The sequence below is a fragment of the Mustela nivalis genome (genome assembly GCF_964662115.1).
Source record: "Mustela nivalis genome assembly, chromosome: 3".
In the NCBI taxonomy this organism is placed as follows: Eukaryota; Metazoa; Chordata; class Mammalia; order Carnivora; family Mustelidae; genus Mustela; species Mustela nivalis.
This window is the reverse complement of record NC_139022.1, coordinates 97,604,329-97,619,670: the sequence shown is the minus strand read 5'-3', so window position 1 is coordinate 97,619,670 and position 15,342 is coordinate 97,604,329.

The window sequence follows — 15,342 nt, the reverse complement described above, 5'->3', positions numbered from 1 at the left end:
GCCAGAGGCGGCAGTGCAGCTCCGGTTCCTGCCAGTCCCCAGCCAGCCAGCGAGCGCGCGGCGCAGGGGCCGGGGCAGCGGCGCGCTCCGCCACTGGACCTGTCGCCCGCCCGCCGCCCCTCGGCGCGCACCCGACCCCAACGCGGCCTCACAGGGTCGCGCGGCCCGGCTGCCCTTCGAAAGTAGAAATTCCAACTTGCCGCGCGCGCGCGCGCACACACACACACACACACACACACGCATGCACACTTCCCGCTCGCCCAACAACCCCCAGATTCACACTCAAGAACTTGCCTCACTCACACGTGCACACACACCATGTTTTATCCACATTGATTTCCGAGTTTGCTTCCCGAAGACAAATCTTTCTGCCTGGCTCTTGCACACAACCCGGTTGGCTCAGGTGTGTTCATCTGAAAGCCAAATTCTGATTTACAACAACACACAGACACACACAAACTCAGGTTTACCAGACTCACAGTCCTAGACTTTGCTTACTCATAATCCCAGATCCGTCTCATTCTCATCTTAGAACTGTCTCACAACTGTCCCCAGTTCTAGAATCTGCCTCACAAACCTGCACCCTCAAAAAAGACCCCTTGAATTGGTTGAGAGACAGAGAGAGAGAGACCCTCTTACTTGGCTGACAATCACAAAGCCTGTAATTGACTCACAGACAATCTACACTTGAATTATTCTTGCTTCACATCTAGCGCCCTAGACTGTGCTTTTACCCATCTATAATGAACCTCACAATTATTTTACAGTTCACAGACACGTGCACATCCCTAGACTGAGCCTTGTAAAATACTTCCAGTACCCTGTCATTCAACAAACCCGAAGCTAAGCCCTCACATGCTGACTGAGGTTTACCTCAGTCAGAACCCTCCACACATCAACTAGGATTGACCTTAAAAAAAAAAAAAAAACACACACTACTAAAGATTTGCCTTCTATGCTACCTCTGTTCCACACAGATTTTACTTCTGCACGTGCCTGCTCTCACAACCTCATTCTCCTCCCCGAGGCCACCCACAAATACACCAACCCAGCCTTTGCCAATAAACAGAGTGGGCAAACGGCACAGCTCACATTGCATCTGCACACACAGCCTACATCCAGATCCTGCAGTGCTCACATTAGACGAGGTCCCCTTTCAGAAACTTTCTCCTTAATGTATCCATTCAATGAGAACCCAATGCCTACTATGTATGCCTCTTCCCAAGAGACTGGAGTGATGGGGTTAGAACAAGGCAGATGGGGGCCCGCCCTCAGCAAGAGCGGCCTCTGCAGCCACCCACCTAGGTAGCACAGTCACTATCTGGCGTGAAACACTGAACTTTCTTTTGTGATCCTCCCTCACTGCATCGTAAGCTTCTCGAGGTCAGAGATCTGGTCTTTTTAGTTTACCATTAAATATCTTGAGCCCGGAACATCTGCAGGCACATAAGAGGAACTCCATAAATCCTTTTTGAATAAATGGGTAATGATAAGAATAATAACAACAGGGGACATTTATAGATCTGTCGCTGTGTGCCAATCACTACTATAATTGTGTCACATACAGTAACTCAATGCTCAGAAGCATATGGCAGGCATCTCTGTGCACACACCATCTTGAAGGCATCTGCAATGAATTTGATCAACTGAAACTCGCAAGTCCGATTTGGGAGAGTAACTGGGATATTGGAAAATGGATTTGAAAGCAGGATTGTCACCGTCATGAAAGATTGGGGGATGGAAGTTGACGTGAACTCAGATCAAAGACAAGTTAGTAGATGCAAGTTGTGCTTGCTCCCATCCCCATGAGGAGAAAGATGCTTACTGAACTGCCCACGCTCTATCAGATTATTTATGATTTCTTAAGATGACTTCCTCTAGGACACTGCTCCTTTTTGTTTGTTTGTTTGTTTTGTTTTAAACAAGTGCTGGTTGCCAACAGACCGAGAAGTTCACATGAGAATTGGTGATATGGGCTGTTCCCTCCCTCTTTGCTCACACAGGTGATTTCCCTCCTCTTTCCTGTTGCTCTCACCCTCTCCCCCATTCATTAATTTATATACAGACCTTTAGAGGGACATTTGCTATGTGTCTAGCACTGTCCTGGGCTCCCTTCTCTGTAGAACATAATTCTAATGGAAGCAAAGTGATGATAAATAAGAACAATCAGGTCAGACAGTCATAAGAGTTATAAAGAAGATAAGATTCCCAGCTTTTAGATAGGTGGGTCAGGAGAGTCTTCTCCCTCTGACTCTACAAACGCCATCGGCACCAGCGCTATCAGCAATGGCAACAATAAATAAAGATATTAGCTGACATTTATTCTGTGCCAGGCTCAATGCAAGGGACTCTTCATACACTATCTTGATTAGTTTTGGTTAGTAGTATCTTAATTAACAATACAAGTCACATACTATTATTTCTTTTTTACCCACAAGAGGGCTGAGGCTCTGAGTAAATGACCAGGTTATGACAGAACCATAACTAGAAGCAAGGTATGTGCAAAAGGTCTGAGGTTTCCTTTGAGAGGGGAACATTCTGAATGTGGATGCGTGCTCCCATGGGCTCATGTGTGTGGGCGCTTGAGCGTAGGGAAGTCTCGTTGTTGTAGTTTCATTGCCTCTCCACTATGTCTGTTGCAATGTATAAGCTCCATAATTACATTTGTTGACAAAACATCACATCTAGAAGTCAACAGCTGCATATACACATGTGTTTAATTAAGAAACCAAAGCAGCCTTTAGAAGAAGGCTGACATGGGATTGGCTGATCTGACTCCCGTTCTGCATCTATGTGGCCTGAGGCTAAGGGTCTTATTTAACTTCTTAATGTCCTTCTGCTTTATATTTGCCTCACCCACCTAACAGGATTAGAAGGATTTCTTTCCTTGAGTAAGACATTGTGCTAAGAACTTCCCATGTATTGCCTTAACCTTCACAACAATGCCGTACATGTGGTGTGATTACCATCCTCACTTTACCAGGGGAGAACACGAAGACTAGATGAGTTGTTTCCTGCCCAAAGTATCACACAAGCACTTCAAGCTAGAATTCAAACGCTACTAGCTAGTCCAGAGCCTGTGCTCCTAAAAACCACCCCAAGACAGGGTTCTGTTATAAGGATTCAGATAGATGATAATGAGAAGACCAGAAGTAAGGTGTTAACAAATCAAAAAATTCTAAGTGCCCCACTTGCTTTGGAGCAAAGGTAAATTTTAAGACAAACACTCATAAAAATATCCTACCAGGGGCACCTGGTGGCTCAGTGGGTTAAAGCCTCTGCCTTCAGCTCAGGTGATGATCCCAGAGTCCTGGGATCAAGCCCTGCATCGGGCTTTCTGCTTGGCGGGGAGCCTGCTTCCCCCACTCTCTCTCTCTGCCTCTCTGCCTACTTGTGATCTCTGTCTGTCAAATAAGTAAATAAAAATATTTTTTTAAATAAATAAATAAATAAATAAATATCCTACTAATGTCCTCCTATCAAAGGCATTAGTCTCATAAACACAGGCCAATCTTACCACATCTGTCCCTAATAAGGTAGAGGATGCATTACTTATGATAATCACCAACATAAAGGCAGCATCGTGCCTTTGGTCACCTTAAGTCACAATTCTCGGGGAAGGGTTTATCTAAAGCAATGTGCAAAGAGCAAGCCGTTTCCATAACACGGGCAGCAAAATAGAGCTTTCAACTTGTCACACACCAGATCCGATTTGCATTTCCTGTAACTCTGCAGTAAATGACTTGCCACTTCCCATTGACATGACTTGTTATGTGAGCGCATGGCATATCCGATTATAGCTTTAGGGAAATGTATTCCAGAGACATCTTCTATTACCTATAGATCAGCGGAAGGCAGAGACTCCTCTATAGTAAGCAGTCCATGCTCGAGCAATCCTGATATGGCAGCACACAGAATATCCTTTATGCAAAAGAAATTGCACTGAATTCTTATGAAGCAGAAATCTACCCAACAGAAGATACAATTTCAATATTAAGGCTGTGCTGCCATGCTCAAAGTAAGGAGAGAATGCAGGAGTTATGCACTTTTCCTTGATTCAACAGTGAATTAAAATCTTTCCCATCAAAATCCACCTTGTCTTTGCCATCCTTGAATTGCAGGAATTTGAACCTAGGTTATTTCTGTCCCACCCTATAGGTACAGAGATTGGAGACGTCATTTTTCACCCCACAGATGTCATGTGTATCAGGCAATCTCGGCAAAATATTCAGTACTCTGCCTGACAGATAGGTGCTCAATAAATTTTAGTTTCCCATTTCTTCAGGGTACATTTAGCTACACCATTAATATCACAGTTTGTAATAATGGGCTTGACCTTCTCTTGTAACTTCAGCTTTCCAGGGTTTTATGGAACAAATTGAAATTATGATAATGTCTGATACACATGTTAAAAATTCACTACTATTTTCAATATACCTATCACACCTGAAGAATTCTGACAGGCTACTAGTGAATTTCAGCTCAATACTTGGTGACCAAAGTGTTCATTAGAAACAAAAAAGTAAGGTTCCTGGGTGGCTGAGTGGGTTAAAGCCTCTGCCTTCAGCTCAGGTCATGATCTTAGGGTCCTGGGATTGAGCCCCGCATCAGGCTCTCTGCTCACAAGGGAGCCTGCTTCCCTTCCTCTCTCTGCCTGCCTCTCTGCCTACTTGCGCTCTCTGTCAAATAAATAAATAAAATCTTAAAAAAAAAAAAAAGAAACCAAAAAGCAGGTCATTTCTCAAATCTATACACAATGTTAAAATCAGTTTTTTAACATATTTTTAATAATCCCCGTGTGCATGCAGAAAAATTCCTGCTATTCAAAAATATATATATGTAGGGAGAAAAATCAACAAGAATATATATCAAAATATTCATAAAGGGAGAGTTGTAAGATTATAAGTAAGTTCCAGTTTCTTCTTTCATGCATTTCTATATTTTCCAAAGTCTTTATGAATGTGAGTTACTTTTATATACATAAAGATTTACTTTTTTATTTGAGAGAGAGAGCATGAGCAGGATGATGGATAGAGGGAGAGGGAGAGAGAATCTCCAGCAGATGCCCTTCTGAGCTCAGAGTGATGAGGAGGGCTTGATCCCATGACCCCAAGACCACAACTCAAGCCAAAACCAAAAGTTGGACATTCAACTGACTGTACCACCCTGTACACCATAATGTTAATTAATTAGTTAATTAATTAGACTGAGAGAGAAAGTGACAGAATGCTTGTGAGCACACATTGGGGAGGCACAGAGAGAGAATCCCAAGCCAACTCCGTGCTATTCACACCGAGTATCGGGCTTGATCTCACGACCCTGGGATCATGACCTGAGCCGAAATCAAGAGTTGGCTACTTACCCAACTAAGCCACCCAGGAGCCCTCAGAATGTTTTTTTTTAAATATGTGTTCAGGATCTTATTTTAGATAAAAACACGTTTATTGAACATGTTAAAAATTGCTGACAGAGAATTATTGAACCGAGCTGTTAGCTCCCTACTCTGTTATGAAGATCAATTACCTGAAAAGAAAAAAAAATTAGATTTCTCATCAGAGTCAGAGTGTCACCTCATGCAAAAACCGTATCAGCAGCTGGACAACTGAATGAGAACATGTTTATGACAAGAACACGAAACGAGGGCTTATAACTGTCCTCGAGGCAAATCCTTTCCACCAAAGGATTAGTTAATAAGACATGGCATGATCACCTTCCTACTGAGAAGTTGTTGGCGCTTCCTTCCCAGTTTTTGTACACTAAGCATCTCTCTTTGATGTTACTATTCTCAAATGCTCAAAAGCCAATTCTAGTCACAGAATTTCCTTCTGCCTTAAGTAGGAAGGAGACAATTGTTAGGTAGTTGCTGACCAATATGATAAAACAGATATTCACTTCAAATGCTTTAGGCTCTAGTTTCCTTGGTGTGGGTTCACAGGTACAATTTAATCTCCTAAGTGAAAAAATCTCTAAGGAAGAGCCAGACATAACTACAGGGTATAACAAAATCATAATCAATCATAACAAAACAAAAGACAAAAAAGCTCTAATCTGTCCAACTGTTTAACAAGCACAATGGTTCAAAATCTGTTTCCAAGTTCTTATTTATTTATTTGTTTGAGAGAGAGAGAGAGAGAGAACTCACAAGCAGGGGGAGGGACAGAAGGAAAAGAAACTTCCTGCAAGAGTAGAGAGCCCAACGCGGGGCTCCATCCCACCACTCCAGGACCACGACTCGAACCAAAGGCAGATGTTTAACTGACTAAGCCACCCTGGTGCCCCTGTTTCCAAGGTTTTAAAGAAATGTGCCTATTTTGTTATTTTTTCGGCTATTTTTCCTGATTTTTGTCCATTTACAAAAGCATTCCATTGGTTCTACATTATTGTTATAACAATCTCATTCTGATTATTTATTTTTTTAAGATTTTATTTATGTCATTTATTTGACAGAGATCACAAGTAGAGATCAGGCAGAGAGGCAGGCAGAAAGAGAGAAGGAAGCAGGTCCCCCACCGAGCAGAGAGCAAGATGCGGGGCTCAATCCCAGGACCCTGAGATCATGACCTGAGCCGAAGGCAGAGGCTTTAACCCACTGAGCCACCCAGGCGCTCCTTTAAAATACAGGGGCACCTTTAAAATACAGGGGCGCCTGGGTGGCTCAGTGCATTAAAGCCTCTGCCTTTCACTCAGATCATGATTCCAGGGTCCTGGGATCAAGCCCCGCATAGCACTAGGCTCTCTGCTTAGCAGGGAGCCTGCTCCTGCCTCTCTCTCTGCCTGCCTCTCTGCCTACTTGTGATCTCTGTCAAATAAATAAATAAAATATTTTAAAAATAAAATAAAATAAAAATAATTCTCTCTTACCTATTGCCATCCAAAGATATTTTTTAAAAAGCAGTAATGAATCCTTGTCTGTTTTTCTTTCCCTTCCGTCCTTCCTTTTCAAAGAAAATTTCAAAACCAGAAAAGCAGATGGTACTTTAATCAACTGCCATGGACTCACCCTTTAGAATTTGTAAATGTTAACTTTTCACCATGTTTTTCCTATATTTTCAAGCAATAAAATATAGTAGAGTTCAAGTGCCCCCTACCTGTTCTACTCTCTCTTCCTCCCTCTGAAAAAAGAACCAATAATCTGTATTCATCTCTCATATTCTCATAGAGACTGCTATCTGTTCTAACTTCATCCTTTTATTGATATTTGTAAACCTTTTTTTTTTCCTACCAAATAAACTACTGTCCTTGTTTAATGATTTGCCCTTAAGGAATAACCAACCAAGACATTTGATACACAGAAACCCCTCACTCCTAGAAGGCGAGGTAAGGCTTGAAGCAGTGCCTGTAGGGTTTCTCTTGCTAAATAATGGTAATCACCTAGCTCATTTATCGGGCACTCATGCTCTAAAAGTAGGTGTGTGTCTTTAGATCACGGGTGTCTACATGGACCAATACTAGCTCGGTGAGAGACAAGCCAAAAGCCAACCTTTTCCTCTTAAAGGGAATATTTTTGTTATCCTCCTGATTTGAGTGGCTCCAGGAAACTGGACATTTATTTTGCACTTAAATTGTAAAAAGGTAACTTTTTATTTTGCTATTCCCTTGACCATAAACTAAATCATGGACAAAGAGAAGAAGTCAAATAAAATGACAATCTGAAAAGAGAAGCTCCTTTCATTCCAGATTCAAATTTGCTGGCTCCACAAGACCAGGCCACATCCTGGCTCCAGCTAAATAGCTCACAGGCCAGAGTATAAATGACAGATACTAAGAGAGATGGAAGGGAAAAATGGAACACGTGGGGAAGAACTCTGTCATTGAGAATGTTATAGCCATGTATAGCTTCAGACACACAAATGCACTGGTAATGCCTTCATACCCCAGTGCTTTGTCCAAGTTCATTTTTCTGTTAATAAATAACTCCTTGTCCAGGCAGCTCCCTGGAAAGCTTTATTTTTCCAGATCCTTCATAATTAAGATGAATGGCTAGGAAATAGGGTCCTGTCAATGTTTCAAGCTTTTATAGTGATTTATATTGGAAACATGAAGAAAAAAATAAGGAGACAATTAGTTTAAGCATGTAGCCCTGACTTCCTTTTCTTATTACAAAATAGAGTATTCATATGCGATGTGATATGTTTGAGAAAAGCCAGAGATTTGAAGTCATAAAATCTGGACTATAGTTATGGTCCATCCCTAGCTGAGTGAATTTTGGGGAATTGCATAAATTCTCTCTTTCTGTTCCCTCACCAAAAAAATGTGGATAAAATGCTATAGTGTCAAAAAAAAGTGAGTTGTGGCATAACAATTCATAACAGCTTTCTACAAATGTAAACTTTGTTTTCCTTCAGTGCTTGGCCCCAGTTTCTGTGACCCTGTATGTAAACAGTAAACAGGTTTTGAATTAATGTTATCTAGAATTTTTGTTTTTCAACAGTAGATGAAACTGTATATAGTAGGTAGCTAATGATTACTAATCAATCTTAGGTATGACCAAAGAGAAAAATATACTTGGGGAAACCAAGTCAGATTACCTTCTATTCCAATTCTAAAAGTTTTAGACATTTGTCCCCTACAAGCATCCTAGACCCAGGATAGACTCAGATGTATATGTGAAACATTATATCAAAATACATTAAAAATAATAAGATAAATATTTTTAAAGATCGAAGTTTTAAAGCAGAGCCCATTAAAGTTTACTCAGTTTTGACTGCAGGATGTCTAACAACTTAATAATTCTTAATAGTGGCTGGTCCGTAGGAACTCTAACATTTAAATTTTTTTTTTTTTAATTTGACAGACAGAGAACACAAGTAGACAGAAAGGCAGGTAGAGAAAGGTAGGGAAGCAGTCTTCCTTCCAAGCAGAGAGCCCCATGTGGGGCTCGATCCCAGGACCCTGGGATCATGACCTGAGCTGAAGGCAGAGGCTTTAACCCACTGAGCCAGCCAGGAGCCCCTGGAATTCTAACATTTAAAGTACAATGTTAACTTGCCAAAGTGTTTATTTCTTACCAAAAAATTCGGTATGACTATACACTCAAATAATAAACTTCAAAATTATTAGTTGTAATAAAGTACCAAAAAGGATTTTTTTGACCATCAAATGTACACCTACAAAAATATATGTTGTTGTCTTTTGCAATAAAATGAACTAAGCGGTTCTAGGAATAATTAGATTATACATCAAGATGAATTAATCTAAAGTTCTCAAAACTGTATGTTTATCAAAAACATAAATTAGGTTCTCAAAATAAAATCTCAGGTTAAATACTATGCAAAAATTATAGTTGATTAATAATCAGAGGAAGTATTTTATTTTAATATATTAATTTATTTTTATGGTTTATTTTTAGCTAAAAATTAATTATTAAACTAAAAAATTTGAGTGACCTAAGACATGGATAGGATTTATAAAATGTCTACAGTATCGTGGTTGATAAGTCTGGTAGCTGTAGAACGTGGGAATTACCCTTTTAACGAAACAGGAAGGACGTAATAATGTTAGCAAGCTGGATTATTCATTGTTATTAATATGATTTTTGACAATGGCTGGCAAGTCCATAATTATTTACTTAAAAATTCAATAATCAGTAGTTAAAAATAATAGTAAATCATATAATGATGATTACTTTCACCATGTCGATATTTACCAGTACTTTCTACATCTGGATACTGAGAAGTCTTTAATTCAGGACAAGGCATAAAGGAAAACTTCCTGTGGGGAGGGCAGATTCAATTTTATTAGAAATACAACTATTCCTGTAGATCTTTAAGTACTTTTCCCAAAGCCCTAGTAAACTTGATGATACAGAAATCAAGTTTATTTGCTTTTTTTTTTTTTTTTTTTTTTTTTTTTTTTACCTTTGAAGACAGTGAATAATGTCTCCACAACCACTTTGAAATCTGTCTTTGTAAGAAGGAAAACTATGAAGTTTTGAAATTGCCTTATTCGTTTCATTGTTTTTTAATCCAAAGATCACTTCTGTTTGTTGTCCTAAAATAATTCAAATGCAGAGGAGACAAAATCTGAGCCAAGCCCATTCTCCCTCAGCCAAGGGAGAGCAGAACTCTGCAGGAGCAACAAAAGAGAAACAGTCTGCTTAATCAATTCAATTCATTACATATTTATGGAGCACTGATTTATTTATTTATTTATTTTTTTGTCCAGGGAACGTTCAAGGTGCTGCGGGAGTTTACAACATAGGTGGTAAGACAGCTAGGGAAATCTCACGCTGCTTAGCCTGGCATCAGTGTTGCAAGAGGATAAAGGAACTACAGATCAGAAAAGACACTCTGAAAAGCAAACTGCAAGTCACAAAGGGTGAGTTGGGTTTTGACAGAGGAAGATGGGTGAGGTCATTCCTGGCAGAGTGAGAAATGGGAAACAGTGAGCAGGCCTGCTTGGCTGGAAAGCACAATGCTCATAGGGGAGGAAGGGATAAAACGCCAGGAAGCCTGGCCAGGGCTTGAATGTGGGAGGACCCCAAATGTAAAGCGAGAAACTTGTTGGTTAGGAAAATAGTGAAATGCTGGGCCATACCTGCTTTGCAAAATCACCTTACCTACAGCCATGAGTCCCTGGGTTTGATTTTGGCTGTAGCTGTCATGTCAGCATCTGCCCTCTGCCCAAATTTCTCTGTCTGTGTACGACTGTCTGAAATCATCTTTAGGCTCTCTGTCCTATTACTTAATACATCAATGCTTTTGTAGCTATACATTCTCTGACAGTGGCCCCTCCTGCCCCCGTCAGTGTATGGATTTCCCGTCCCTCCCTGAGTGGGCTCAGGGAGCGCAGAGAATGCCAAAGCGTGAAATCTCCACGTGCAATGCAAGGAGTGTTTGGAGAAGGGGTTAGAGTCAGGAGGCAAATTTTCATCACGGAAAGGGACAAGTTTGGGGGCTTTTTTAAAAAAAGATTTATTTATTTATTTGAAAGAGAGAGAGAGAGAGTAAATATGAGCAGGAGGAAAAGGAGAGAATCTCAGGCACACTCCTTGCTGAGTGAGGAGCCTAACATGGGGCTTGATCCCAGGACCCAGAGATCAGACCAAAGCCAAAGCCAAGAGTTGGGTCTATGGCCATACCTACCCTGAACGCGCCCGATCTCAACTGATCTCGGAAGCTAAGCAGGGTAGGGCCTGGTTAGTACTTGGATGGGAGAGCATTTGACTGCAAAGCCAAGAGTTGGATGCTTAACAGACTGAGCCACCCAGGTGCCCCAGAAGGGGTCAGTTTCTAAATCTGTCTTCAGTGTGTTCACGATGAGAGCAGACCTCTTCTCATCCAAAGTTGCTGGTGCAGAGCAGCCGTTGGGAAACCAACAGTTTGGGTTGTTTCCGCAGCAGTGCGGAGAGCTCAGAGCTGTGACTGATGAGATGAGCAGATGTCCGCTTGACTGGGGCTGGGGTGTGCAAGGTAAGATTCAGTAAGAGGCACCAAAGAAAATTTTTCTTGCTCCGTAAATGAGAGTGCACTAGTTCTCTATTGTCGTGTAACAAATTCAGCAGTTTAAAACAACACAGGTTTGTGATCTCACAGTTTCCATGCTTCAGGAGTTTGGGTACAGGTTAACTGGGTCATCTGCTCAGATCTCACCAGGCTGAAATGAAGGTGTCTGACAAAGTTGAGATCTCATCTTCACATTGGGGTCCTTTTCCAAGCTCATTGATTGGGGGCCACATTCAGTTTTTTGCAGTTACGTGACTGCCGGGCATTGTCTTGCTGACTGTCAGCCCTAGGAAGGACTCCCAGTTCCTGGAAGGCACCCTCACGTCCTTGCCGTGAGATCCCCTTCATTGGCAGTTCACAACGTGGCTGTTTGCTTCTTCAGGATCAGCAGGAGAATCTCTTGCTTTCAGTCTCTCATCTGATTAGGTAAGGCCCACCCAGGATTACCTCCCTAAATTAAAATCAAAGGATTAAGGGCCTTAATTATATCTGCAACATCATTGCAGCACCTACACTCATGTGTTTTTGTTGTTGTTGTTGTTGTTGCTTTTCTGTGTTTTTTTTGTTTGTTTGTTTTTTAATTTATTTAACAGAAATCACAAGTAGGCAGAGAGGTAGGCAGAGAGAGAGGAGGAAGCAGGCTCCCTACTGAGCAGAGGGCCAGATGCAGGGCTCAATCCCAGGACCCTGGGATCATGACCTGAGCCGAAGGCAGAGGCTTTAACCCTCTGAGCCACCCAGGTGCCCCTTAACTCGTGTTTTATTGAGTAACTGGGAAGAGGTAGATACAACCAGGGTCTGGGACTGTTGAAGGCCATCTCAGAATTCTGCTTGTCACAGAGTCATCTTTAGTCACAATCTTTAACAGGTGAGAATCCCATATTGACACTCCTAATCCATGGGGAAAGTTGTTAAAAGTGGGCCAGTCCAGCCATTTCTTCTATGTCTACACAACTCCCTCCACTGTGTAGTACTTAACGGTTGAAATTTTACCAAGAATTAAAATAACTATATTTGTAATATTTGAGGATGGTTATGTGGATATGGCTATGGTTATATGATTCAAAATCACATTTTAATAGGTGAATTTTACTTTACAATATTCAGGGCACCATCACAAATGCACAAAACGATGTTATGGTACCTGGTAATACACATTAATATATATACCAAATTAAAGAAAATGCTTTATCTCTTTTTGAGAGCCCTTGTGGAACAGTGGACGAGTGCTTTACGGATCCTGCTTGTGCTCTTTCTCTCTCTCTCTCTCTGTCAAATAAATAAATAAATAATCTTAAAAAAAAAAAAAAGAGTCCTATCAGCAATGTAACCTTCAGATGCAGCCTCAGCAGCCGCTTTCTAGTTGAGGTGGCCTCTGACCTTCTCATGATAAGGCTCCGAAGTGATCTTTCAGAGTTGGAGGCTTGAGAACATAATTTACATGCACCTGGGAAAGTCTCCAGGCTCTGCAGGAGACGCTCTTGCAAGGCATTTTCCGCTGAATTGAAAGAGAAGTTTCTTCTCTTCCTGTGTCTTGTTAAAAGGGAATGATGGCATTGCATTGGGGAAGATTCAGGAGTTCTACCCTTTATACATGTTGTGAAAGCTAAGTGCTAGTCCAAAAGTAATTTATGTAATTCCCACCACAACTAACTTAATGACATCGATTCCAGTGGTCAGCAAATGACAGTCCATGGGCCATATCCAGCCCAATGCTTATTTCTGTTTTTCTTTTTTATTTTTAAGATTTTATTTATTTATTTGACAGAGATCATAAGGAGGTGGAGAGGCAGGTGGGGGGGGGGGTTCAGGCTCCCCACTGAGCAGAGTCCCGGGACTCCCGAATCATGGCCCAGCTGAAGGCAGAGGCTTTAACACACTGAGCCACCCAGGCGCCTCTCCTATTTCTGTTTTTCTAAGAATGTTTTTATACGTTTAAATAGTTGAGAAAAATCAAAAGATTTCATGATGCGTGAAAATCATATGACTCAATTTTCAATGTTCATAAATAAATTTATAGGAGGACAGTCATACATGTTTGTTTATACATTGCCTATGACTGCTTTCCCACTGCAATGGCAGAGAGGAATAATGGCAACAGGGCAAAATTGAAAATCTGTGGATCCAGCCCTTTAGGGGATAACTTTGCCGACCCCTGATCTATACCAGTTTGAGGTTGGTGAATGTGTTGCAAAATAGGTTCTCATCGCTTCTAGGAATGTTTATAAAGTGGAGTGATTTTAAAGGACAGTTTGACAATCAATATTAAGACTCTGAACATGGGGGCGCCTGTGTGGCTCCATCAGTTAAGCATCTGCCTTCAGCTCAGATCATGATCTCAGGGTTCTGGGATCGAGCCCCGAATCGGGTTCCATGCTCATCAGGGAGCCTGCTTCTCCCTCTTCCTCTGCCTGTACCTCGACTTGTGCGCTCTCTCTTTCTCACTCTCTCTCCCTCAAGTAAATAAATTTTTTTTTTTTTAAAAGAGTGAACATACTCTTGAAATCTGCATGTTAAGATGCATCTGCCGAGTATTTCTGCTGCAAGTGGTTCTCAGTCAGGACACATTGTCTGAAATAGCTTTCTCTTGTGTCTCTGAGACCACTTCTATTGAAACTCTTTTTCTGTTACATGGTGTGGATACTTCTAACTTGGGGAAGACCCAGGATTCACTTTCCTGTGTGTGCTGGTATAGGTGAAAACACTTCTGGAGGAACTGTTCTTTCAGCACCGGGCCCCACAGGTCCTTTTGAGGGTCCTTCCATCACCTGAATGCAGATGGGGAACGGAGGTTCCCTATTCAAAGAGCAAATCCTCACAACTCTCAGAATTCTCCATGTTAAATGGTAACAGCCTCATATCAATTGCAAATCACACAATTTGGGTTTTCTCTAACACACTAGGATGCTCTGGGTTTGTTTGTTGTTGTTGTTTTTCTTTGAAGAGTGTGCTTTAACTTGCTCTTGGGAAACAAACATTTAACAGTTTTATAGTCAGGAAAAGAATCCTGCCCATGATCCCCATGGTATAACACCCTGTTTTGGCTTTGTTGTGTTTTAAGCTGAAACACTCGGCTTTAAATTTTGACATCCATTCCAAAGAGCTGAAACTGTGTGCCACATGTCAAGAAGGAAAAAAATTGGTCTGATGTTAACAGTTTAATTGATCCAACTTTTCCCTATTGCTGTTTTTACATCTGAAGCCAACTGATGTCCTAGCTAATATGTCTATGTCTGTCAAGAGGTAAACTTTGAGAACGGCCCAGAAAAAGCTAATAATTGAAACAATGACAACAAAAAAGAGGAAGACACTGATCACATAAAACAGTTCTATACATTTCTTCTATTTTCTACCAAATAGACTTTGGTTCCACTTCCAGGAGACTGGCAACTCAGGGATTTGAAATAACACATAAGCTGCAGCCTAGGTGGTCTCATGTGGATCCCAGAAACTGGAACTATGTAATTCCCTTACATAAAAAATTTCCTGGATCTACCATATGTGGACACATCATTCTATACAGCTAATGTATCAGTCATTGTGGTATGAGGGGGACAAACAAGTAAATTGCCAATGAAAATAAAACCTAAATGCTATCAAAGGGATCAGCTCAGCTGTGGGACGCACACAACCATCTGCAGAAGGTAAGGGAATCCTGGTTAGTTCTAAACATCGGATAGGGAGAAGGAAAGTGGTGTTGCAGGGGCATGCCACAGAAGAGATTACAGGTGACCGTTGAATAAAGCAGAGTTTTCCCTCCCTCCCACACAGTCAAAAATCTATGTATAACTTTTGACTGCCTCCAGACTTAACCACTAATAGCTTACTGTTGACTGGAAGCCTTACCAGTACAATAGGCAATGAACACATACTCTGTATATAATAAGCATTATGTACC